Source organism: Bemisia tabaci, chromosome 8 (assembly GCF_918797505.1).
Source record: "Bemisia tabaci chromosome 8, PGI_BMITA_v3".
Classification (NCBI taxonomy): domain Eukaryota; kingdom Metazoa; phylum Arthropoda; class Insecta; order Hemiptera; family Aleyrodidae; genus Bemisia; species Bemisia tabaci.
The window spans coordinates 6,626,220-6,649,543 of record NC_092800.1 but is presented as its reverse complement, the minus strand read 5'-3'; the positions used below and the strand labels follow the sequence as shown (position 1 = coordinate 6,649,543).

The window sequence follows — 23,324 nt, the reverse complement described above, 5'->3', positions numbered from 1 at the left end:
ATATTCTTCTTTCTTTCCTCCGTTCCGGCTTCTAAATAAATGTATATTGCAACTTTTACTACCTTCTTCCTTTCTCACCTTTTTAATCTCTTTTTTCTGGGCGGAAGGGGGGGGGGGCTCGCTCTTTCCGCCCCCCTTGGTTCCGCCAATTCCTTTAAAACTGGCACAAAGAGTGAGGTAAAACCAGGTTAACTGGTGGTGAAACCAGACTTACTCTATCCCTGAAACTTTTTTACGAGCGTTGAAATGAAGATTATTTGCCCTTCTTGTTGGTTTTTGTGACAGTAATTAAAGCTAAAAATCATCAGGGAATCATAAGCCTTGCAGTGCACCCTAAATAGGTATTCAATTCTGTGAATCTTACGCAAGTAGGTACCTGTTAGTAATTTAAAATGAAGACAATATTGTACAATAACAAATGACAGGTCAAACCAAAGTACACATCGAAATAATGATGCCACATTTTTTTCATGTGTGATGATACTTTTTAAAAGATTTATAAAAATTAAAGAAAGAAATAAAAAAAGAGACAAAGTAAAAATATTATTTTTAAAGACCACTGATGTCAGTTTGAGGATAAACTAATTGTATCATGAGGTGGCATTTTTCACCTCAGAGTTCTTCATTTGAAGAAACTGACCGTTTTTTACCTCGTATTAGAATTCATTCACATCATGTACATCCAAATAATTTTGTCTCAACCAATGTGTAAGCATTTCCAATATCGAATTCAGTAGGTAACGCTGCGCTGTCGGTAATTCTACCGCAAATTTAAACCGCTCCAGCTTCGCGCCAGACTGGATGATGTCATCCAGCACCAATCAGAGGCAGCCGTGTCGCGAGCGGGAAAAAACTTGAACCGACGCCGACGCGACGCCATTTTCTATTCTGTTTGAATTTCTCCAGCTGTTGTACCGCTATCTCGACGCTTCAGATTAATTACCTGCAATTAAGTTTTCTCATGAAGAACCTGTCGAATTTTGACTCTCCTTTCTATTCGATTGAAACATTTGTACGTAAGTGAATCTTTATCGACCCCTATTAATCATTTGCCATGTTTTCAAGGCCCAGTGAAAATTCATCTTGGCAGGCTGCCGCAGGCACTGCGATCTGCTTGTTTTCCCTTTCTAATGCCTTACCATTTTATTACCACTTCTTTGGAAGTCATCGCTGACCCAGAATATGTGTGTGATTCCAAGTTTGTTGAGTTTCATCCACTTGGGTACGAGAAGTTCTTGAATTCGGTGTGACCCGTTAGCGGTGGTCATTTAGGAAACGGAGAGAATCCTGGTCTGCTGGTCTAAATTTCAGGTGGTTCTTTTCTCCTTATTCCCTCCAACCTGGCAAGGGCGTTGATTCACAGGAAAGCAGAGTCTACAGTTTCCTTCATCATTGCTATAACATTGTTAGCGGGTGGTCTTTGAAGTTCTGACAAAGCGAATCCGAATTGACGCCCAAGTTGTTCAGATAGAGTTGGTTATGTAGCCAATGTTCGTTTCAATTCTTCTCTAAGCTAAGAACCTTAATTCAGAGGACAAGAGCTCATCTGAGTATCAATTATAGCATAGGTCTTCAGCTTTTTGCTGATCTGATATGTACGTAGTAGGGATGTCAATCCTCAGGGAAGTATCGATACTGGTATCGACTCTGAGCATTGATACCGGTATCGAGCATCGAGCTGAAGTATCGATACCATCGATACTATTTCTGATTTATGCCGTAATTTGGAGTGTGCGTATGTTTGTCGGCCGTCAAATTTATGCCACTCTTGAAACTGCCCTTATTCGCGTGCTTAGTCAACTATTATGAGCCCCTTACAACTGTTATCGAACCGACCTTTTAATATTGGTAACGAAAGTAATCATCTTGTGAAACCTGATCACTCCGTCGTTTGTCATAGTGCAGAGTGAAGGTGAAATAGAAGAGAGTGAAGGCATCTTTTTCTTTTCTAACAACTTTACTCATGTTAAAAAAGAAAAAGAGGCCTTCTTCATGATCAAATTAGATTAAGTATTGATACCATCGATATTGGGGTCTGAGGATCGATACCACATGGTATCGATATCGTTAAGTATCGATGCCAAGTATCGATGGGTATCGATCAAAAGTATCGATACTTGAGAAGTATCGGTTAAGTATCGACATCCCTAGTACATAGGCTACAGAACCTACTAAGTCTGGTAAGCCTGTTTGCCCCTTGTTATCACAGGGGATTTTTTATTGACCGGCGGTGCAACGGATCACCAAACTGCGTTCCTTAATTCACTGGTTGGTGCCGACGTCATGATCGGTGGATTTATGCCCCCAAATCTACTGCTCTGAGGATGGGAGATTTCTCCAGTACTTTCAATCCAAACAAGGGTATTTTGCGCTGCTGCCGAGTCTGATAATTCTGCATCGTTACTGTCGCCTATGTATTGAATTATGTAATATTCAAGTAGGGATGTCGATACTCAGGGAAGTATCGATACTCGGTATCGATACTGGTATCGACTCTAAGCATCGATACCGGTATCGAGCATCGAGCTGAAGTATCGATACTTATGAGGTATCGATACCATCGATACTATTTCTGAATTATGCCGTGATTCTGAGTGTGCGTATGTCTGTCGGCCGTTAAATTCCGCCAGATTTACGCCTCTCTCGAAAAAGCCCTGTTCGCGTCCTTAGTCAGCTATTTTGAGCCTTTAACTACACTTATCGAACTGAGCTTTTAACATTTTTATTGAAGTATAATCATTTTGAGAAACTTGATTACTCCGTCGTTTGTCACAGTGCATCTTGAAGGTGAAATAGTGGGGAGAGAATTTTTTAAAAAAGAAAAAGAGGCCTTCTTCATGGCCAAATCAGATTAAGTATCGATACCGTCGATACTGGGGTCTTGGCATCGATACTGCATGGTATCGATATCGTGGAGTATCGATGCCGAGTATCGTTAAGTATCGATCGAAAGTATCGATACTTTGCAAGTATCGGATAAGTATCGACATCCCTATATTCAAGCTTTATTATTGTTATTTTCCCTCGTACTTTAACTATGGCAGAAAAGGGGTTAATGCTGGTATATTGAGTATATATCTCCACTAATGCAGTGTCGGGGTCTGAAGAGAGGACGAAATCTATTAGTTTACTTCGGTGGAAAGTGCGTTCATAAACTACCGACTGGCGGGCAATTTCGTACCAAAATGGTGACTGGTGGAATTCCATCGATCAGAAACAGAAAATCTCTCTCATGCGTTCTTGCTAGTCAGTTTCCACCCTTGATATCTTGAGATGGCTGATTCAAAGGGACATGTCTTTCCCCTAGACAGTGGGACTTAAGGTGAATCCAGGCTTAGAATTTCGCTATTTGGCCACCACGTCGCGCTGATCAGAATAGTCGTACATATTTGCCAAAATAATAAAAACTGTAATACTTATTCCAAATTGGAGATCCAGGGGATATAGCAATATACTTGAGGAACACTCTGTAAACAAATCTTCTCTTCCAAATTCCCAACATGAGGGATTCCGTTGCATGGTCGGCCGCCGCCGCTGAGCTGAAAGTTTCATCCGTACTTTCTCTGCGCTTGTATTCCAACTGCCAATGTTTTTGGCTCCAAAAATCAAGCAAAAAATAATCCATATCTTGTGGATCTGCTTTTTGTAATTTGAGGAATCTTATTTCAGTTATTGTCGAAGGAAAATGAAATTCTCAGTGGTGACTGGTGGGGCTATCTCTAATCTTGAATTATCCCTAATCGAACCCTGGATTCACCTTCATATCTTTTCTGTTTCTGAGGATTTGAGTCAGATGCTCATTCATATCTGGGATGGAGTTTTGATTATATTTGAGTATCAGGATTCAACAGGATTATGAATGCTGGTTATTCTAAATCATCAGTAGACCTTGACAAGGAATTGAGAAGGAACCAAATTTCAGGACAGTGTAGCTTGAGTTGTTTGTCATCAACTCTCTGGTTACTGTTATGTTTTGCTCCTTTCTAATAGTAACAGAATCAGTCAAGAGCGGTGCTTTTTCAGTGCATGACCTTTTCCCTACAGTCCATCTGCTATCCACAGTCTGAAGTAAGCAATAATCAGAATGGAGGGAAGATAATATAGGATGAATTTCATATAATCTGAATTAGGCCAATTGTTCAAACCCTGTTTTCAAGATCGAAACTAGTCCATCAAATTTGGGCTGTGCGACTGTTGAGTATTGCGGATCCAAAGCAAAGACATCTTCTTTTCATGTTAAACACGCATCAGAATAAATAATTGCCTTCTGATCAGTATTTAGTTTGCAACTCATGTTGATCCAAAAGTACAGACATCCGTTAGTTTTGATCAGCGACACTCAACAGTTACAGTGATGACTCATTTTGATTACGGAAGCCGAGCTTGAGCATATGGAACTCAATTGAATGGTTCTGTTTCCTGATGTGGATTTTGCTCAATCTGATCGCCTTCCAATCATAACAGCGACAACAAGAATAACAATGAGCACATAGTCGTAACTGATTGCAGAACGTTGAAGCAATTGACTAATTTTAGGCACAGAAAGGGCTGCATCTTGGCTCATCATTTGAACACGGCAAAAAATAGCCCCACAATCTTTCGTCTGAACTATCATTATTTTGCAATGTAGCACCATTAATTCTGGCTCACTTCATGCTACTAGTTACCTTGTGCAGCAGAGATGAGTTAGTGAATACTAGCAGTTCCTGAATGTAGTCCCGCTGACTTGCAGCCCCACATGAAAGTTTCAATAACCAACTTCTGAGCCATGTCTGCGCTTACTCTGGATCCTGAGCAATGACCATGTGGTCATCAGTAAAGCACTAAGGGAAAAGAGTCTCTGTTTTCAAGGATGCAATTTCTACATCACTTTCTTTTCGGCTTTTTTCAATCTGTGAAGCTCATTTAACAGTTTTAAAATAAACCAATTTAAGTTTTAGAACTAACATTAGCTCTTCGTTAACACTTGAAATCACATACACCTTTTTGCCTTGTTTTGTGAAGAGTTTTCGTTACCCTCAGTACAATCTCAGTACCATTCTCAGTGATGACCTCAAAAACAGAAAAAGAGCAATTTAGAAATAATGGTAATTAGAACATTGCCCCTCAATCATTTATTTTTGGTTTCAGAAATGCCGCCAGACTAAGTAATGTGAAGGTGCTACCATCCTCTCTCATCCCAGATGGTGTTTTCTCTGTGCAGTGAGATACAGCAGCAGTTTGCTATCCAGTCGCCAACCTATGGTCTAAAATCAGGGTAAAGGTCTTCAAAAATTTTAATCTATCCTTTTTACTCATTTAAAATTATTTTTTGACATGTCTGGTTGTCATGGGTGGATTTTAAGACCGGGCAGAAAAATTGTGGTCTCGCACAAAGAAACATATCTCGTCTGCCTTGTTTCACAATTTTTTCAAACATTTTATTTTTCATTACAGAACTGTCGCACTAATTAGCCTGAAAATTTCGGAGTCTTTTCTCCCATTAAGGGTGAAGAAGAATCACCTGAAAATTCAGAAAAATTTGGACCACATTTAGCAGGAAGGACCCAAGCCACATAAGCTATTGCCAAATTTAATCTGGCAATTCAATTTTTCATATAATAACGGTTGTGCAAATTTCAGTTAATTTTTCGCATAGTATAATGCAAATTCATTATAAATTTTCCAAGGAATCTGCGCAAAATTGTTTAGTGAAATATAAGATTGTCCAGTTAAATTGGGCAATAGCTGATGTGGCTTGCTTCCTTTTTGCCAAACGTGGTCCTTTTGTGCAAAGGTAATGTAAACAAATAAAATGTAAGTTATGAAATGCTGAATCAGCGCAATCAAAATACTTTTCTTTGTCTAGGTCACGGTCTGTCACTCGGGGAAAATGTTACATCTCAAAGTCTGCATGTAGGAGGGTTTGCCATTCACTGAAAATTAGTTTGCATTCTCTTCATTAAATTATTTCTTAGTAGCAATTACCTCAAAATTCGAATCCCTCAATTACTCAATTTTCTCAAGGCAGTTAATGCTGTATTTCCATGACACCAATCTGGGATAGAAACCATAGTAATCGTGGCATTGTAAATTGTCGGTGGGCTGGGTGAGGTAAATAGGCCTCTCACAAACTATGATGGACCCTTTGCCATTTTTTAGCTTTCTCATGTTGTGAGCATAATCTCTCAGTTTGGTCAACTTTGAAATTATTCTTGCCGCACAGAAGTGAAGATGGTCTGAATTTTTTGGCCTAGTTGATGGCTCTCACATGTGAAAAGAAAGCATGCGCAAGTTTGAGATCACCAAGAAATTTTTGGGCTGATAGAAAATTGAAGATTCGAACTGTTTAGATCGACAGAATTCGATTGTTTCACGCTTAGTCCTCCAATTTATGGATATGTCAATTCATTCTCGGGTTAGTCGCTCGATTCAAGGCTTTGTCGATGGATTTGAGATAGTCGATTGAATCCATAGGTACCACCCTCTCCTGTTCGAGATTAATTAAACCATTTATTTTCTGTTCTAAATGAGTAGCAATTCCGATACTTGCCTTCATTATTGTCTGAGCAGTATCGCCTCTTTTTTTTCTTTGACAGTACTACTTATGTCCAACGGCAAGGTTGGCTTACGCAATGCACAAATATAACACTGGTCAACACGGGTCAATTTGCCTACGAACTGTTAATTCTGCCTGAGCTAATTTTTCGCTCCGAGTCCAAACATGACCTGTAGTTTGCTGGGTTAGGTCGATTTTCCCCGAACAATTTGAATTTTCCTTAAAAATCAAGCTTTTCTTGGTAAAATCGGAATTTTCCTTGGAAATCAAGCTTTTCTAGAGAAAAGTCACATTTCTGGAAAATCTGTGCACAGCGGAGAAGCACTGAGGTCATTTTCAGATTCAGCAACCTGAAAAACATAAGGAATTTAGTATTGCATGTCCATTGCCCATTTCCATTCCCAATATCGAGGCTTTTCCTGTCAAGTGCTGCGCGAAACAATCGGATGAGCTTTATATGGAGTATATCGGGGAAAGGAGCTCTTGATCGGGAAAACCTTGATTTTAGGAATAGAAATAAAATTTCAATGGGCATGCAACTTGTCTCATCTCATGTAATTTTGGCTGCTGAATCCGAAAATGACCTTAGTTTTTCTCAATCGTGTTCAGATTTTCCCAAAAGTAGACTTTTCCCTAGATAAACAAAGGCAAATTTAAATTTTTTTTTTTTTGACAACCAGTGAGTTGAAACAGGTAGCCTGAAAGGCCACGAGACTTTTTTGATTGAACAGCTGATCGATTAGGGTCTTATCGTACCTCAGTGTGCTACTTAAGCTCGATGCGCCCCATAGTCAATCCGAACGTCACTTGTTTTGTACAAAGATCGAAATAAAATGTGTCTTAAAATGGATTCCATTACACCCACATTTGCCATCTGTCAAGGATTCCTCTATCTGCTCCCGTTCAGTGAATTTTCATTTCTTACTTTTAATGCGGTAAAAAGAAATTAAACTTCTTGTTCAACAAATCTACTTGTTTTAAGTAATCCAGTCTCATTGCTGATCTCCCACTATCGTCTATCACTCATTAAATTTGTACGCTTTTTGAAGTAATTGCTATGAACACTTTTGAATCATGTTTATTCCAGCTTACCAGTGAAAGAATATTTATTAATAAAGACTCTTAATAACTTACATCCTTATGCTGAGTTACTTGTTTTCATTTTCATATCACCTTTCGTACATGCTATATTCATTGATTTTCACAAATTTTTCTTGTCGGCCCTTAGTGAGGTCATTTAAAGTCTAATACAAGCAGTAAGGAAGTTAATTTAAAATGACTTTGTCGAATGGTGCGTCAAAGCACATTTTCGCAGAAACTTTCTTCTTTTTATTCGAGCTCCTCAATTTTTATTTTTAACTCACACACTATCATGAGCTACTTATCTAAATTGAAATAGTGGCTTATGTGATTCGTTGTTTACGGGATTTTGCTCTACAAGTGCAATAAAGGACATACAAAGTATTTAACTTCTGAGGAATTGTCGGAGCAGAGGATTAAGGACTGTTGAATTCTTGATGGAATTTTAAGTTGTACTGTGAAAGGTAAGTGCCTACTGTATGTTGGTACCATTTTGTATTCTTCTTTCGTGTACTGTGTAGATATACATCAAAGTTAAGCTGCAAGGAAGGTTTTACAAAATGCACGTAAAGCAACTCTCACCCCACACAAGGGTGATTCGAAATTTCAACTTCCTCGAATGGCGCTAAGAGGGTTCGAAAGTTGTTCTGTGATCTTAACAGACTCCGTCAATTTCGACGGAATTTTTTCACACTCACTTCATCGGCCGGGATGGCATCGATGCCAATTTTTACACTTTTTCGGGTTTTTGGAGATGACTGACTTGTCAACGGCATGTAAAAGAAATGCTAGTAGGTACAGAACGCTGCGAATTTTATTTTCAACGAAGAAAAGTGCTTACAAAGTTCTTTCTAGGTTCAAGGTGTCTACAAGTCCGGAATTCCCGGAAATAGTACTGATTTTTTAAGGGCGGTCCGCAAGTACTGAAAAAATGCGGAAATTCTGTCAGAAGGTCCGGAATTTTTTTTCATTTTTTGTCATTTTTGTCGCAATTTGAGCGAGATATTAAAATTTTTGAAATTTTTCGAATTTCGGCAATTGGAGGTACTGAAAAAGTACTGAATATTTATGTTGAGGAGGTACTGAATTCCTTGCGAATGTACCGGAAAAGTACTTAAAAAGAACTGATTTTTAGCCAGCCTGTTTTAGGACATACCCTGTTTATCCGGTCGCGTGTTAAACCTGCGAAATGCTTAATTTTGACGAGAATGCTTCTGAATTGACTGAAGTATTGTGAGTAAAATCGTCTTATGATCCAAAATCGTCTTATGATCACTCGTGTCGTGCGACGAGTGAGTAGAATGCTACTTAGGTTCTTATCAAATTTCAAATTCAAATTCAGTGCTCTGCATTAGCCATGGCTAAGTTCAGGTCACAATGGGTACCATGAAGATTAACAGATCAGTTTGTCGACAGATTAGTCAGGTTTTAACCAATTTTCTAAAGCGTTTTCAAATTATCTTTGGTTTTAACCAATTATCTCGGGTTTTGAAATGTTAACAAAATACCTCTATCTACAAGATTGAAGTTTTGCCATGAAAGCGAATGATTATTGCATCTTATGGCTACATCTGGACCATTCTCTCTACGAGGAGGAAATAGCCGAACGTTAATGTGAATGGGGGGAAAAAAGTCTCTCTTTATGAAAGAAGCGGCTCCTTTCTGTTCCATTAAACAGTTGGAGGCGAACCCGGTGTAAAGAAAAAGATGCGTAATTTAATACACAAGCAACTATCTTCATACTGTCGTGTATTTGTTCCTCTTTATGTCAACTGCGAGTAACGTAAGTACACAATGAAGTTTGGTGATCAATCGCCTTTTCGTAACGTGTAACTTTGACGTCCGAATAACTTTCGTAAACTTGAAGGCTACACTGGAAAAAAAAAAACACATTGGATCTTTAGTCCAGACTCTTGAAAACATTGACAAGAAAAAATAATATTGATTCAATCAGATTTAAGCTTAAATTAAAAGGAAATCCGCTCAATTTAAATTGAGCTTTTGAGCTAAAAGAGGCTTGGTTCTTAATTTAAGCAAAAATCCGATTGAATCAAGAGTATTTTTTCTTGTCGATGTTTTTAAGAGTCTGGACCCTAGATCCAATGTGTTTTTTTTTTTTTTTTTTTTTTTTTTTTTTTTTTTTTTTTTTTTATTATTTATTTATTTTTTTTCCCAGTGTAACAAAATATTATTGTTGAGTGTACCGATGCGATTTCATGATAACTTAATGTGAACATATTTGTCGACAAGTTTTTTCTTTTAACATGAAGAGGCAACTTTTTTTTAACTCTCATTTTATGACAACCGCAGCTTATCGATCACCGAGTATTCGATTAGTATTGCGGTGATATTGCGACGTATGAGCAGATTGCTACTTTACCTTCTTTGCTAATTTTGGTATGATAGTGAAAGAATATCACATCTGACGGCCACGTCTGCGCTATCTTCTCTTTGAGGAGAAAATGGCCGCACTGGAGGAAAAAACAAAAAAAAACAAAAAAAAAAAAAAAAAAAAAAAAAAAAACGCATTGGATCTAGAGTCCAGATTCTTGAAAACATTGACAAGAAAAAGGACTCTTGATTCAATCAGATTTAAGCTTAAATCAGAATGGAATCCGCTCAAATTAAGAGGCTTGGTTCTTGATTTAAGCTAGATTCTGATTGAATCAAGAGTATTTTTTCTTGTCGATGTTTTTAAAAGTCTGGACTTTAGATCCAATGTGTTGTTTTTTCCAGTGCGTATGAAAGTGTGAAGGGGCGGAGGGACGAACTCCGCTACAGGGTATTCGGTGAGGCACAATATTTTCAAAATTACTCACAACAGTCATAAGAGTTCACGCCGTTGAATGGAACGGGATTTTTCCGATTTTCTCGATGAACGGTTCAACTTTCTCGCCAAATGCTCGGCCGAATTTATATCCATTTCTCGTGTCTTCTCCGATAGCTGCTGAGGAGCCATTCATGAGATAACGCTCAAGGGGGAGGGGGTCGAGGAGAGCGTTACCCATTTTCAGGGTGTCTACAAGTCCGGAAAGTCCGGAAATAGTACTGATTTTTTTAAGGCGGTCCGGAAGTTCTCAAACAGAGCGAAAATTCCGCAAGAAGGTCCGGAATTTGTTCATGTTTTGTCATTTTTGTCGCAGTTTAAGCGGAAAATTCAAATCTTTGAAATTTTTCGAATTTCTTCAATCGGAGGTACTGAAAAAGTACTGATTTTTGGCCAGCCTATTTTAGTAGACAGCCTGATTTTGTCTTTGCGTGTTGCAGGATAAGGACCTACGTCAGGAAAATAAAGGGTGGGGGGGTGGGGGGTTAAATGCCAACGAAGTGCGTCACGTAGGTAACAAATAAGCGCTCCCCAAAGAGGCTTCTGTTACCAATTTCACGGCACGTTCCACATATATTTTTCCACAGTGAAATCGGTCCGTCCGTTTTTCGGTGGGGGTCGATCAATTTTTTGGAGTCGTAAACCTTTCCACTTTTACAGTTTCCCTACCTTTCCCTCCTATGTCTTATCCTGTCCTTCTATTTTCCCCCATTTATGTAGTTTTGTAGTATTTCAACAACTTCTATTATCATTTATCATTTTTTTTTTTTCTTTCTTTTTTTTTTATGTACGGTAGGATTGGGATATAGCTCCAAGGCCTTCCTAATTCGGTAAGTCCTACCAGTGGGCCGGGTAGGTGAAGATTACGTTCAGTGCCTTGACCTTTTACTTTTCCTGGGGGGCTCAGCTAATAATTTTTCTTTCCTTTATCCTTTCCTTTCCTTATTTTATTTTTACTGACTCTGAAGAGCAATGCGTCATGTAACAGTCGGAAGTTACAGTTCCAGTTCCGACCAAGAACAAGTGGAGAATTTACAACGCTGTAGTTCAAAGTATATTAACATGCGGATGTGAAGTTTGGCAGCTGAAGAAACGGACACAGGATGTGTTGAGAGCATCGGAGATGGATTTCTCGGGGAAGTCGACAGAAATCTCTAGGAGAGATCGGGTCCGCGTAATGATAAAGTGCGTCAGAGCGGGGAATTCGAAAATGATATCGTGTTCGACGTCATGTCCTAACAGCTTTTCTGGTACGGTGATGTTAATAGAATGAGAGGCTGCTATTAAAGATGCTTGATTTGGTTCCTCCCGGAAGGAGACGAAGGGGGCGCCCAGTTAAAGGGCGGCGAAGGGGGTTGTAAGGAAATGAAGGAGTGCCAACTCCCTGACGGGTTGTGGGAGGACCGAGTTTTGTGGCGGTAAGGTGTCGCAGAGCGCCAGAGAGCGCTATTAAAGCGACTCTTATGTATATCGATACAGTTCAATGTGTCGGGCTGTACTCGTACTCTTCATTGTAAACAAATTCAGAGTAAAAGGCACTTGCCACCATTTACAGACACCTCAGAAACTTCATTTGACGTATGAACTTAGTTGACGATAACTACCTAGGGAAATAGTGGCGATGCGTGACTGATCATCGACACTTCTCCATTTGAAGCTATGGTAAAGAATCGATTATTAAGGTGTCTGTTCCGAACACCCCATTTATCGATCCTTTTCCGTAGGTTTGAATGGCAGACCAATCGATATATCGTAGGCAAGGCTGTTCCTCTCGCCAATAGTGGCGACTATGTGCCTGGGACGAACAGAGCCGCGTACTAATTTCGATTTGTAAGCCTCGCCTGCGATTTGATCATCGGGACGATGTCCAGGCGTTCAGGACGCGAGAAGCGGTCAACTTTAAAAACCAGAATAATATCTGGGGGGTTGGGCCGTGTAGCGGCCACGGGACATAGCCCCCCAGTTAAATTAGCTGTCAGGAATTTGTTGATTGTAAGTTCAGTTGCGGCTCCTCATTAAGGCCCGTAATTGGTAAGGTTGGTGATTTTTGCGCTGTGATACACTGAGAAAAAACTATGGTTTATAAATATGGAACACCTATAATAGTCGTAAATAAACTAATGATTCTCGGTCTGTGAACCATACTAAGGTCTCTGTACCTAATTAAGGTACCCCGTACCATAACTAAGGTATATGTGCTATTATTATATGTAGAGGTACTACTATTAGTGGTGTTCCATATTTACCTCTAATAGGTTTATAAGCCATAGTTTTTTCTCAGTGTAATACACGAAATCCCTGATTCCCTCACCGCGGCATATTTGTCCCTAACCTTGGCTAATAAAATTTGTACAGGGTGCATACAACACGAATCGCGTTGTATCACTGGATTTACGACGTTTTTTCAAGTCTGTGCTACAACTCTGCCGAAATTGTTTGACTCTTCATAGGGAGAGAATGGCCACTGGGCCCCGTGGGGGCTTAGGGTCTCAACATGGTGGTGCTTTTTTTTTTTTTTTTTTTTATTTTGGATGGGAGGGAGGATTGTTGCCAACTTTAGACGGTTATCACCAACCGCACTTGCTGCGAACTTCACTACATCAAAGATCATGTTTCTCTAAAATTGCATAAACTCAGCCGTACACTGGTTTAAAAATAACCTCTTGGTTCAAGAGTGCAGTTTCTTGTCGTCGGATTTAAGAGTCTGGACTCTTGTTTCAAGCGGATTTTGAATTGAATCAATGCAAAATTCGCTTGAAACAAGAGTTCAAGACTCTTAAATCCGGCGACCAGAAACTGCTCTCTTCAAGTCAATGCACCGCGGCATTGGTCCAAGAGATTTTTTTTACCAGTGTAAAACGATGTACGCCCGTCGTGATTATTCATTCGATTAAAGTTCTCGATGCGAAATGCAATTAAAATTACACTAGGGGCCTGAGGCCGCTACGCGGCCGCTAAACACTGAAAGGGAACTGCTCGTAAGAAATCATAGAACAACCACGATCAAGTTGTTTATTATAGTTGAATAGCAACTTGAATTGACAATACATTTTGAAAGAAGATATAACATGCTCTGGAATTTTGGAAATTGATGTTGGAATTTTGTATTCATCATCATTTAATAACAATTTAAATTTATACTCTTGAAAAATTAAATTATTCCGGAAAATAATTTCGGACTTTTAAATGTGAAGTGCCAGTATTGTGATGCCTTGCATTTCAAAAAAGAGGAGGTGAACGGCCATTTTAACAGATGTTGTCATAATGGTCTTCTCAGACTTGTTGAGCCTGGAATCAATGACCAACTTCGCGACCTCTTCTCCAAACCCATTTTCATGACCAACATTTTGAGGGACAACAGTTGTATGGCTTTTGCATCTCTGTCTGCTTCCAAAGCTCATATAATTTTGAACCAAATCTTCTGCTATCGAATACGAAAAATCATGGAGAATTTAAGTTTTATGTTGACCAGCTTCTCGAAAGAAAAATAAAATTTCTAAGGAAGTCTGCAACGTCGCAAAAGGAGAAACGTCGACTCTCATTTTTTCTCAAAAATATGTATGTATAAAATTGAAGGCATTATGACTGGCCTCTCTCAACTTATATTCGTCTGTAACGATAAACAATGGGACGCGTTTGCTACGGCGCCTTTATACAACTATAACCTCGACGGATGTCCGTATTGCGTTCAAAAAATTGAAGGCGTTTTGACTGCCTGCTCATACTACCTGTAGTTGATTCGATTGACAAACGCGTTGGTCGGCGGTGACGGGGACTTGATGCATTTTTTAAACGTGATGGATGTCCGTATCGCACCGACTGAAGTGCGAAACCACGTATCTCCATCGCGGTGTTTCAAAATTGCCGTTCTTAATTTATCCCTTCAATACTAAGCTTCAGTATTAATATATCTCAATATACTAAATTTTTAAGAATCTCTTTCCTTAACATCGTAAATGCTCCGTCGAAACGAATACGGTAAATCACGCACCAGTTGCATTTCTCCACGCCGTTCGATGCGCCGCAAGGAGGGGTTGCGAAAAACATGCCCACGCCTCGCAGGACGCCTACGCTTTGAACACGGATTCTCCATGACTGAAGACAAAAAAATTGCGAGACAACGACGGTCGACGGTGCACTCCGCTTCCGCAGTAAATCCATCATCCACGACCATTTCCAGGGAAACGAACGAACCGGTACTTACTGAAACAGCGATTGGCTCCGAAATAATCCTGTTTTGCCTTCAGCAAAAGAAGTAGTTCTTTCTGACATCGCGGCAATTGTTCATAACAAATATTGAGAAAAAATACTAGCATATCAAACTCATAGCACCAATAAAATTTACAAAATACCGCACGTGTTCGGTTATGACGTCAATGTCGCTATCCTAATTCTGGAAATGCTAAAACCACTGTGGTTTCATAAAGTGCTCATCAAGAGCTTATAAAACGGTGTTTTCGTTTTTTTAAGCTCTCGATGAGTACTTTACGAAACCACAATTGTTTTTGGGTTCCGACAATGGAGATGTTGCATGTGTGAGAAATTTGCGATTTAACTGTTGATTCTTATGTGAAAGTTCGCGAGAAACACGATGGTTGATTTCAGAGAAAACCAGTGGCACCATCGTGTTTCTCGCGAGCTTTTACCTAAGAATCAACAGTCAAATCATGACAAGCCTCTGCTGGATGAAAATCGCTTTAAAATGTCAAAAAATGAAGAAGTGCGTGAAGCATCAACTGGTTCCAGGTGATAAGCTGTAATTGCAAAACAAATATAAAGTACAACGTAAATTTTCTTTAATTTCGCATTTTAACGTGGACTGCATTTTAACGTGGACTGCATTTAACAAATAAAAGCGCAGTATAATCGATTCCAATAACAGTAAATATTGGTGCACTTGGAACTACTCGTGCCGTAGGCAACGGAGCCACGACTTGAGAACAGGGTTTAGACATCGTTTTTCGTCATATCGTGCACGAGTTTACCAGTTTCTTTGCAGGATCTTGGCCATTCAAGGGCCAAAATTCTTGTCTTATCTTTGATGACAGCAATTGTGGTGGAGCATGGAGAAGTCTGATACGTTCTTGCAAGAATGATAGTTTTGTAAATTGGTGTTTTGCTGGTATCAAGATCGGATGCTTCGCGTTTTAACATAATCGAGAATTTTATATCCTTCCTCCTACTCTTAGTATTCCTATTTCAAGTAGGAAGGGAAACAGGGTTTTAATATCGCTTGAACTTTGAAGGATGCCATTGTCTTTCGACAAATGAACAATTTCTTTGGAGAATGATTTTGCTTGAATCAGTTTTCGACAAATGAACAATTTCTTCGGAAAATGCTTCTGCTTGAATCAGTTTTGGACAAATGAACAATATCTTCGGAAAATGATTCTGCTTGAATCAGTTTCACACTTTTTTTTTTTTTTTTTTTTTTCCCCCTTCTTTTTTTTGCAAATCAAAATTCGGAGGAAGAGATATTTCTCTTTTCACAATTTAAACCGGAGTGTGTATCAACACCAACTCTTTTACCAAGTTTTTTTTTAGTAATTCTGCTCACGCCTTCACAGGGAATCAACTGAAGGGGAGTAATACTGCCCACGCCTTCACAGGGAATCCATTGAAGTGAGTAAATGAATCAGTGAGAGAGAAAACACACTACCTCGAAAAAATGAAAATAATCAAGAGACACGGAAAACTGCTCAGTAGTTGAAGAAATTAGCACAAGAAAAATAGTTTGGGTGCCGAAAGACGAGTACTTCCGGACACTTTAAAGGTCCAAGTTGGAACAGATGCGTTAACTCCTATGACCTTTATAAAAATTGACTCTCTTCAATGAAAATTGAGCATTGCACGACGCTGTGTGTAGGGAACACAGTGTTAGCCACAGTTACGCTGTTTTGTTGATACATTATGAAAGAGAGAAAAATCTCATGGATAATTACACATATTAGATTCACGCAATTTAACTACAACTTTTACAACTTAACAACTTTTTAACTCGAGCAATAACTTGAGGCAATTCGCGTTTTGTTGCAAGCAATTGCATAAAGATTTTTGCGCATAAGCAGTCAAACACACGCTGCCGCAAGTTTATAGTGGGTCTGCACTGCCGAAACTCGTTGTCGTCGTCGCGAAGAGAAGTAACTGAAGAATACCAAATAAAGACTCACTTTTCGGTGGGTCCGGCATATTGTATCCTTGATCAATGATCACTGTTGTTAAAGGGACTCTACAATAAGGACAAGCATCTTGAGTCAGTTGTTGGCGACATGAAGAGCAAATACTATGTCCGTTTGGGCATTTCACGAATGGCGGCCGAAGAGGGTGATCCAGCAGATCACACTTATTTTCTTCGAATATTTTTGTAATCGTGGTTCTTAATGGTGGTTTTTTTACCGCATTCTGTCGCTCAGACACTGTGAACACAGAAAAAAGGGAAGGCGAGGAATAAAAGTAACAGTTGAAGAATACCAAGTAAAGACTCACTTTTCGGTGGGAAATAAGAATCTTTTTAGGGAAAAATAACAGGGTCGAAATAGAACTAATTACAGAACAATATGTTGTTTTGTATTGATTTGAGGATATGAAGCAACGCATTTCGTAAGACGGTATTACTAGTTTTATTGGAATAAGACATGGAGTTTTGGACTGAGGCTGTTTACATTCTCGAGGCCTAGATACGAACTGAACTGGTAAGAGCAACAACGGTGAAGCCACCGCGGGGAAAAAATGCAAGTATGTGCGCCTTGCACTTTTCAGTGCATTGTTGCCGATTTACGGCTGAAATTACTTATATTACAACACCCCCCCATAATGAAGGCGTATAATCGTTTCGTAAAATTTTAAAATTATAACCAATCCCAGTCTCCTTACGAGAGACTCCTACAGTCTCCTTACGAGAGACTCCCTAGCCTCGTCTTACAAAAATGTTTTTGTTAAGTTTAGTTATTTTTTCTTAATCTAGTTACATCAAAAAAAAAAAAAAATTATTTTTGTTTTCTTGAATCTTAATGCAAATTTACAACAGAAGTTTAATTATTACTTTCTTTCAAACAAAATTATCAGGTTAGTATTTTGTTTAGGCAAAACATATGCTTCGCTGGTGTCAGTGGTTTTGTTAGCATATCTGCCACCATTTCCTCTGTTGGCAGATACTCTAACGATAAAACTTTTTCTTGGATTAAATCTCTCAGGAAATGATGTCTGACAGCAATGTGTTTCGTCCTACTATGGAATTTCGGATTTTTGTGGAGTTTAATTTCACTTTGATTGTCATTAATCAGTTTTAGATTGAATTTTTCGTTAAAAATTTCAGTGAAAAGATTTGTTAGAAACAACCCTTCCTTGCCACTTTCGGATACGGCGTAATATTCTGACTCTGTTGATGATAAAGCAACAGTTTTCTGTTTTCTCGCTTCCCATGAAACAGTGTTATCGTTAATTTTATACACATATCCAGTATAAGACTTACCATCCTCAAGATTTCCTGCCCAATCGGCATCAATAAATCCTGTGAAAACAATTACATCTGAATTTTCTGATTTCTTGTAAAGCAACCCTTTCTCTTTTGTACCTTTGAGGTACCGCAATACACGCTTAGCTTGTTGCCACATTTCATTCGTTGGGTTCTTATTAAACTGGCTAAGGTAGCTAATTGCATACGAAATGTCAGGTCTTGTGCAGACCGATAGGTACATCAAGCTCCCAATTAGTTGCTGGTATGGAATATCAGTGTTTATTTCTCCCTTTTTATTTTTGTCTTCATTCTCATCCTCTTTACCCTTTTTTATAATTGGTGTTCCCACGGGTTTACAGTCTTCCATGTGAAAACGTCTCAATATCTGATTGATGTAAATTTCCTGGTCAAATTTAACCTCACCCTTTTTTTCATCTACGTGGACGTTCATCCCAAGTATTTGTTTTGGTTTCCCCAGATCTTTTATTTTAAATGCGTCCATTAACCCCTTTTTGACCTTATCTTTCATTGCATGATCTGAATAGAATAAGAAAAAATCATCAACATAAATGGCAAGAATAAAAATGCCGGTTTTTGATCGCGAAAAATAGACGCAGGGTTCTAGCCGCGATTTTTGTAACCCAAGGGATGTGATAACTTCATTGGCTCTCTTGTTCCAGGCATGAGAGGCCTGTTTAAGGCCATATATCGCCTTTTTTAGTAAACACACTTTGTGTTTTTGACTTTTATCTTCAAAGCTTTCGGGTTGATACATATAAATCTCCTCTTCAATTTCTCCATTAAGAAAAGCTGTATCAACATCGAGATGTTCTAATTTTAAATTGAATTCCACCGCTAAGGCAAATAGCATTCTCAAAGTCGAATGTCTTACGACCGGGGAAAAAGTTTCATGATAATTTACCCCTTCTATTTGTGAGTATCCTTTAGCAACCAATCGACATTTATAGCGACTTATCTCACCATTCGGACCTCTTTTTATTTTAAACACCCATTTATTCCTGACTATTGGTTTATTAGAGGGAGGATCAACTAGAACCCAGGTCTTATTTTTAATTAATGATTGATACTCATCTGACATCGCCTTAGTCCACTCAGTTGCATTTTCCGAGTTCATTGCCTCATGCACTGTCACAGGTTCGGCGTCAGCAAAAACAGAGGCGTACTGCGCGTATAATGCTCGATTCTCCGGGTCTGGATATCTGCATACCGGGGCTCTGTCTCGGTCCGGGTATCGTTTTCCATCATCGTCAATTTCCAGCACCGTTTGGTTGGTTTCTTCATCACTTGGCTCCCATAAGCTAGCATTTGAATCGTCAGCAGTTGACTCTTCTGATTCTGTCGTATCTTCTTCACCTCCTTTATCTTGCGTCTTCTTTCTTCTGTCTTCTTCTTCTTCTTGGCTGTCTGCTTCCGGCCGTATGGCATTTGTTGGTTCATGGTCTAGCAAAATCCGCACTTCGTTGTCTGCGCTGTTGAGAAGTTTAATCGTTTCATTTTCTCGAAAAATGACGTCACGCGAGATGATCATTCGCGAATCAATTGGATCGAAAAGTCTATATCCATGTTCCGCGTATCCCACGAAAACATACTCTTTGCTTCGACTGTCTAGTTTTTTAAGATATGTAGTAGTTTTAGCAAAAACTCGCGAACCGAACACTCTGAGATTTTTTAAATCTGGTGTTTTGCCGTGCCAGATTTCGTATGGGGTTTTTTCGGAGCCGTTTTTTGGGGATCTGTTCACGAGATAGGCAGCTACACGGGCAGCTTCGCCCCACATTTCTTTATTCAATTTCGAATTAAAGAGCATAGCACGCACTTTTTCAACCAACGTGCGGTTAAGGCGTTCGCTTTCGCCATTAAGTGAGGGCGTATTTGCTGGTGTATAACCCAATTCGATTCCTTTAGTTTGGCACCAGTCTTTCATTTCAGTGGAGCTGTATTCCCCACCGTTGTCAAGTCGTAATTTACCGACTCGTAAGTTATGCTTCCGCTCCGCAAACGCTACATACGTTTTTATAGTATCGAAAACTTCGCTCTTATTCTTAAGCAAATACAGGCACGTAAAACCGCTAAAGTCGTCGCGAAAAGTCACAAAATACTCTTCGTCGTTGCTCCATGCTGGTGGGCTTATTTTTCCGCAGACGTCCGTGTGAATAATTTCAAGTAGGCGTGTTGCTGGTGTCCGCATCTTCCCGAATGAGGCGCGCGTTTGTTTGGCTTTAGGACAAACGTCACAAATTAATTTTAATTTATTAAACTGATTTTTAGAAAAATGCAAACCCTCCGACATTGTTGTTAGTTTTTTAATATTTTCGATGCTTAGGTGTCCTAGTCTCCGATGCCATAGCGTCAAATCTTCAGTTTTTGACACGAAGAAAGCTGTGTTTTGCAAGACACTTTTAAGAGTGACAACGAACAAGCCATTTTTATCGCGTTTTCCGTGCATAACAGGGTAATTATTCATTAATACGACTATTCCTTTTTCTGAAAAGTTTACCGTTCCTCCGTTTGTAATAATGCAGTTTATCGATATCAAATTAGTACAAATATCGGGCGAGTATAAGACATCATTGAGCTCACACTTGTCTGTTATTACCTTTCCCATCGCTTCAATTTGTATGTCAACACCTTCTTTGGCACTAGATACTCTTGTATTAACGTTTTTTACTGAGGTCATTATGTTAATTTTATTAGTTAAATGAGAAGTGCAGCCGGAATCAAAGACCCATATGTCCTCGCAATACTCATTTTCTCCCCCGTGAGCAACGAAAGCCACATTCTTATCAGGTTTAGGGTTTTTACCCGAATTGTTTTTATTATCATTTTTGTTTCGAAAAAAACACTGACTTTCGTCATGGTTTGTTTTTTTACAAATTCCGCATTGACGGTTACTGTCTCCACGATTAACTGATTTATCATATTTATTGTTTTCGGACCTATCATTATTCTTGTCAATGTTAACTCTGCAATAACGACTTATGTGTCCAGCTCTTTTGCACCGGTGACAGGTTCTTTTCTCCTTTCCCAGAAAGGCAACAGGCTCTTCGGTTTTAACTGCTTTCTCTCTATTATGCTCCGCCAAAAGTTTACTTTTTAAAGTTTCAAGGGTTTTATTACCAACTGGTAGAAAATCCCATCCTGTTTTGAATGATCTGTATGAGTCAGGTAGTCCCTGTAATATTTTATTAATAAGCATTTCATCTTTGATTCCAGCTTCTAATCCCTTCAACTGCACAAAGAGTGTTTCAAGTTTGCTCACATAAGTGACCACGTTTCCATTTTTTATAAAATTCAAACCAAAAAATTCCTGATACAAGGCACTTTTTTCTTGCTCAGTTGATTTTCCAAAGAGATTTTTTAATGTCGACCACATCTCATGGGCATAGGTGCAAGTCAAAATGTGAGTCAAGAGGCTCTTATCTATTGTAGTTACAATTATTTTTCTCGCCATTGCGTCTGACTCATTCCAGGTTTTAAGTTTATCCGCGTCTAAAAGAGGTTTAGCATCGTTACCGACCGCTACATTATAAACTTTTGCTGCTTCCAAAAAGATCTTTACCTCAAATTTCCAGAGAGTGTAATTCGAAACACCCTTCAACTTCGTAATGGTCGAGAAACCGGCACTTGTTAGAATTGCATCCATTTTTGTGATCTAAGCTGATCAACACAACAACAAAAAATACATAAACTGTCCGCTTTTACACGAAAAAAAAAAATTGTCCGTGATAATTTTTCGATTCAACACAGTCGCACAACCACAGCACTTTTATTTTTTTTAATGTTATCGGTTTTCAATCTCGGGTTTTTTTTTTTTTCGGTTCTTAATTTTTAATTTTTTAATTTCTTATTTTTAATTTTTTAATTTTTAATTTCTTAATTTTTAATTTTTTTAATTTTTTTTTTAAATTTTAATTTCTTAAGTTTTAATTTTAATTTTTAAGGTTATTACACTCCACGAATTCTGCGCTCCAGGGCTTCGTGTCGAGTTTTCAGTTTTTTGCACTTCTGCGCAATGTAGAACCCTATTAATATAAGGATCAGTAGAAATAATAATGCATATAGCATTAGGTCATGAATATCCAGATCACTTTTAATATTAATGGTGTTTTCTTTATTGTCAGAGAACCAGCCCATTATTAAGCACTTCGCGACTCGTAGTAAAACGTAACGAACGGAGAACGATCAACGAACACGTAATGAACGCACGAACAAGACACAATCCACGAATCGAAAGAAACTCCATCTCCGTCTTCGTAATTCGGTTTTTTAAAAAAAAAAAACAAATGCAGATGCGATCACTGGGCCCATAACCTGTTGTTTTGTATTGATTTGAGGATATGAAGCAACGCATTTCGTAAGACGGTATTACTAGTTTTATTGGAATAAGACATGGAGTTTTGGACTGAGGCTGTTTACATTCTCGAGGCCTAGATACGAACTGAACTGGTAAGAGCAACAACGGTGAAGCCACCGCGGGGAAAAAATGCAAGTATGTGCGCCTTGCACTTTTCAGTGCATTGTTGCCGATTTACGGCTGAAATTACTTATATTACAACACAATAAGGGGTCGGAGAAAAGGAATCACTTCTCTTTTTGAGTTATTGAGTACGGACCTTGGTATAAACGCCGAGAATTTTTGATTACAACACATCGGCAATCGAGATGCGCTTTTGCATCTCCGGGGGCACTATGTTCAACATGGAGAACCCAAATTCCACTGCTCGCATTCTCTTAAAACACTGAGGTGATCAGGGGTTTGAAATAAAATGTCTATTAACCCAACTAAAGAGGCAGGGTTCTTTATCAACGTATGGACAGTTTTGATGTCAAATATTCGCGAAATGTCGACAAGACTGTATTCAAAATTGCCGCGAATATGAAGGTCCGTAATTATATTATCGATCGAAATTCGGAACGCCTTTTTGATGAAATCAATGTCCACCTCCGATATTGTGGCGGACATAAGGATGACCTGCACGTTTGTTGGGTCCGTGACCCACTCGTGAATGGACAACAGTGCAGGTCTAAATTCAACTCCCCAGGTTGGGATGCAATGAGCCTCGTCATAAACAATAACCTTCTCCTCCGTCCTGGCGGAGAAAAAGTTATGAAAAGCTTCCAAATTTTGTAATTTTTCCGGAGTTACCAAGAAAAAAAACGCTACGACCTTGATGGAATATCCCCTCAAGGCTCGTTACAACCATTTCACAAATGTCTGTTTTTCTCAGATCTATACAGGCTACTGAGTTTTTCAACTTTTGAAACATATCAATAACTAAAGCGACAAGGGGTACCACTATAACAACAATTGCTTGTTTTAACATATACGGCGCAACAAAACATAGCGTTTTGCCGTACCCAAAAGGGAATCGCAGACACACGTTCTCCTTCTGAAAAATAGT

The 23,324-nt window shown here is 38.9% G+C and overlaps 1 protein-coding gene across 1 annotated transcript in view; it reads left to right on the top strand.

Annotated features, from left to right (window-relative positions):
* The first annotated feature begins 864 nt into the window (after positions 1-864).
* LOC109037983 (retinol-binding protein pinta) overlaps positions 865-23,324 on the top strand; it is a 57,027-nt gene continuing 34,567 nt past the window's right edge. Inside the window, exons 1-2 of the mRNA XM_072303775.1 lie at positions 865-1,016; positions 5,131-5,257. The gene's annotated coding sequence lies outside the window, so the exon portion shown is untranslated. The remainder of the gene's footprint in view (positions 1,017-5,130; positions 5,258-23,324) is intronic.